General features: G+C 40.5%; 1 long non-coding RNA gene across 2 annotated transcripts; it reads right to left on the bottom strand.

The window, feature by feature from the left end:
• Positions 1-202: 202 nt before the first annotated feature.
• On the bottom strand, positions 203-3,666 carry LOC136788428 (uncharacterized). Of its 2 annotated transcripts, XR_010827224.1 has the most exons (3): positions 3,617-3,666; positions 2,288-2,534; positions 203-643 (listed from the first exon to the last, which is right to left on the bottom strand). It is a non-coding gene; the product is annotated as an uncharacterized lncRNA (long non-coding RNA). The 2 variants fall into 2 exon arrangements; XR_010827223.1 differs by lacking the exon at positions 203-643 and having other exon boundaries at positions 2,151-2,534.
• Positions 3,667-4,503: the final 837 nt, after the last annotated feature.

Genomic DNA, 4,503 nt, shown 5'->3' with positions numbered 1-4,503 from the left:
TTCACTTTCCTGTTTCTCTCCCCCATCCCAGAGAGGGAGGGGGGAGGGTGAGCGAATGACTGTGTGGTGTTTAGCTGCCAGCGGGGTTAAACCACAAGAACAATTTAATTGATAAACAAGTAAGCAAGCTTTGAGTACGGTATTGTCTATGGCTGTGAAACGCTATTATTTCCTACTTTTTCTAAATACAGAAACACAGAAATAAGTGCCAGTTCGAGTTTTTTTTTAATTTTTTTTTTTAACTTGAACATTCTAGATGATCCACAGACATCAGCCTTTTGCAACATTATCTTAGGCGCTTTGTGTGGATTCTGTAGCTTCAGATAAAACCAAGAGCCAGTGGTATGTCTGGAGCAAGTCCTTTTTAGTTGAGGAAATAAGAGAATGTTCTTTAAATATTTAAGACTTTTATTTTCATTTTATCCATGGGAATGTCATTAAAGGGACATGAGAGGTTTGGATTAATATTTTTCATTACTTGATCTGACCATGAGAGTTTTGCATACAAGTGAACTACTGGGGCTGCTGCTGTGGTCTACAAAGTAGGTGAGGGCTGGCAAGCAGTTTGTGAGAAAAATCTCAGTTTTCTTCAGACAGGATCTTCTGTGAAGCTATTTTATTCGCAATTGCAATGGCGGGCGTCCTGCCAATTAGGAGCACATTTTAGTAAACAAATCATAACCTTTTATTCCCTATTACCCAACACCTGATCACCTCCCCTGTTTCCTCATTGGCTGAGTACTACAGGTTCACAAGCTACTCGATGTTCCTCTATACTATATATGTACAATTTTTCTTTTTTTCAACCCTTTAATTTCTCCCTTTTCCCTTTATTTTTACCTTTCTTATGTTTTGAGAACCTGTGATCTTTGTTTTACTGTTCCCACACGGCTCATCCTGTTTTTCTCAAGCTTCCACCTTATTTTGGAACAGTGAGGCCTTCTACTGTCCACTAATCTACTTAGCATTTCTCCTTGTTATGACTACACAACTACTTTTGAATACAGAAAATTAGTTATCTACTGCAAAAACACAACCAAATGGTTCTAAATCCCCAGGAACTGTCATCTTGAGCTACTCTTGTTGTTGTTTTTTTTTCCCAAATATTTTTGAGATCAGTCAAATTCGTCCCATTTGATCTACATATATACAGCAACTAGTATTAATTACAGTGCATGCTCCTCCTTATGAGGTTATTAATAAATCTAATACTATTCAATTCTAGAGTACTATTTTTGCAAACTTATCAAACTTATTTTCTAGTTCTTCAGTTATAGCTGAAATATTTACAATAGCTTTTTCTAATTCACTCACCCCTAACCAAGGTAAAAACCACCTTGCAAAACTGTGAAATGCTAGAGAATTTTACTAGATGATTATCTGGAGTCTGCTTAATTCTGCATGTGGTCTCAAGGGGGCTTTGGCTTTGTGGGTCTTCAATAATAGTTACATTTGGAATTATTGCCTCCAGGGTGCAAGCTCCCTTCCATCCTAGGGGCAATACCTTCCTGGCTTTATGGCCACATAGCCAGTACCACCCCTTAACTTTTGGGACAGGCCATCTGGTTACAGGATTCTCATGTTGTATCTGGTGTGCATTATGTATATTAGCATTCCCATGGCTACCATATTCGGTACAGCATGGATTATTCCCTACTTCATGGATATTTCCACACCCAGGGTCAGTACTATTGCCCCCTGAGTTTCTGTCAATGTTGTTTAAAAGGCACCTTTGATAACACAGTATGTTGTAGCCAGGATTGTGTGTAGGGAGCTCAACTTCAAAATCTGTTCCTTCCCAGGACTGAGTATGATCTGTCATTTTCAGAAATCTAGAGAATCCAGACACAGTTGCTGCTGGAAATAGCAATCAGGGACAAGGCCTTTTCAGTCTTTCTAGGCATCTGGGTGCAAATCCAACAATTATTTCGAGACAGGACTCGAGAGATATTCTGGATTAATTGGAAATGCTGATTTTTCCCTCCATCCTATCGCTAATCCATTGAGAATAGGTATTACTAAGATAAACTTAAAATACATCATTTCTCTCTATATATACACCCCTATAATAATTAAGAAATGATAATTAAGAAAAACAATAAAAATCACAAACTAATAAGGACTCTTCTGGTGGGGATTGAATACCCCCCTTTCTCCCACTTCCAGGGAGTGTTCCCTGGAAACACTCCAGTTCTGTGTAATTCAATCCCTTTTACTCATTAATTCATTAAGAATTCTTCTAAGGAGAAGTTAAAGGTTTACAATAGATAGTTTTAACAGTTTTAACCTTAAAAGTCTTTGTTAATGAAGTCTCTCTGGTATCAAGGTTAACTGATGCTTTTACCCAGGAATGAGTCCACCCTTTCTCAGCCGTTCTTCTTGTCGTCTCAGTAGTCAGGAGCACTTGGAACAGTCCGTCCCACTCAGGTTGCAGCTTCGATTCTCTCCATGTTCGCATCAGATCCCAATCTCCTGCTCGGAATAGATAGATCAGGGCTTCCAAGGGTGGGGTTTGAGCTAATGATCCACAGGTCCTGAGAGAGGACAAAGAGGACGACAGCCTCAGTATATAGTTCTTAAGAAAAGCATCTTTTGTCTCAAACTGAGGCAATCCATTCCCTCTGTCCAGGTACAGCAATCCAAATAATATTTCATATGGTGAAACTCCCACATCTTTTCTTTGTGCAGTTTGAATTCGGAGAAGTGCCAAAGGTAAACACTTTGTTTGGGGAAGCCGAGTTTCCAGAACTTAGTCAATTGCTTCCTTACTGTCTGATCCTCTCCACCCTTCCAGAAGAGGAAGGATGCCAAGGAGTGTGAAATTTCCACTTAATTCCTAGAGTCCACATTAGCCCTTGCAATATTTCTGACATAAAGTGATTTCCTTGATCAGAGTCAATATTTTCAACAATTCCATACCTGGGAGTTATTTGTTCTAGAATTACTTTAGTTACTATGTTGGCAGTCACGGATACTGAAGGGAAAGCTTCCACCCACCCTGACAAATGATCGACCAAGACTAATAAGTATTTAAATCTACCTACTCTAAAGAGTTCTGTAAAATCTACCTGTACATTTTGGAAGCGTTGAATTCCTGGTTCTCGCCCCCCTTTGGGCTGACTGCAGATAATTTTCCTATTTACCTTTTGACATACTACACAACTCCTGCATACTTGTTCAGCCAGAGTACATATGTATTCCTACACATACATATTTCCATAGCACAGTGTCACACGTTGCTTGAATTCCCCAATGACCCTCTTGATGCAAAACAGTTAATATTTGTCTCATTAGCACTTTATTCAGCATTTCTCTTCCCTCAGGGACTATCTGTTTTCCTTTGGACTTCATGACTCCTAATTCCTTAAAAACCTCTTTCACTTAAAAGTTTTTACTTCTTTTTAGTTTTGGGTAAGTGTTGTGGTTTTAACCCGGCCGGCAGCTAAACACCACACAGCCGTTCGCTCACCTTCCCCCCTCCCTCTCTGGGATGGGGGAGAGAAACGAGAAAACTGAAGCCTGTGGGTTGAGATAGAGACAATTTATTAGGACAGAAAATATAATAATAATAATAATAATATGTACAAAACAAGTGATGCAAAATACAATTGCTCACCACCCGCTGACTGATGCCCAGCCTATCCCCGAGCAGCCGGTCCCCCCAGCCTGGCTAGCCACCTCTATATAATGTTTAGCATGACGTCAGATGGTATGGAATACCCCTTTGGACAGTTTGGGTCAGCTGTCCTGGGTCTGTCCCCTCCCAGCTCCTGCTGCACCCCCAGCCTGCTCGCTGGCAGGACAGAGCGAGAAGCTGAAAAGTCCTTGGCTTGGTGTAAACACTGCTCTGCAACAATTAAAACATCAGCATGTTATCAGCACTCTTCTCATCCTAATCCAAAACATAGCACCCTACCAGCTACTAGGAGGAAAATTAACTCTATCCTAGCTAAAACAAGGACATATATCCACCCCTTATTTCATACCATTTATGTTATGCTCAGGTTACACCCTTTCCAATACATCCCAATTGACCACCATTTTCATTTATAATATATAGGATGTTCACTGAGTTTGCATGGTCCATGACTGACTTTGGGCTCCATCTGTCATCGCAGTCTTTCAGGGCAGAAGAGATGGTGTGTGATGTTGGATTGTCACACGCTGAAGCCCGTTCTCATTCCATCGCATCACTTTGCTTGTCCAATTCTGTCAAAATTCATTCATCATTATCTGCGTAGTTGTTACTGAGATACCATTAATAGGACATTGACATATAGGAATCATGGTAGTGATGACATTCAGTATTAGATAATAATTAACATAATACAATTCAACTCATGGGCTATTCTCACCCAGTATCAAATCCCCTTGAGGTACACACCGGACCTCCCCATTCTTTTGCATTACCCACCAAGTGCATCCAGGTCCCTGAGCAAAAGCAATCCCACGAATGGGTTTGCCTTTTCCTGAGGCAGGAGTAGCCCAGACTGTTTTACCCAG

Source organism: Anser cygnoides, chromosome 36 (genome assembly GCF_040182565.1).
Source record: "Anser cygnoides isolate HZ-2024a breed goose chromosome 36, Taihu_goose_T2T_genome, whole genome shotgun sequence".
Classification (NCBI taxonomy): Eukaryota; Metazoa; Chordata; class Aves; order Anseriformes; family Anatidae; genus Anser; species Anser cygnoides.
This window is presented reverse-complemented; position numbering and strand designations above follow the sequence as displayed.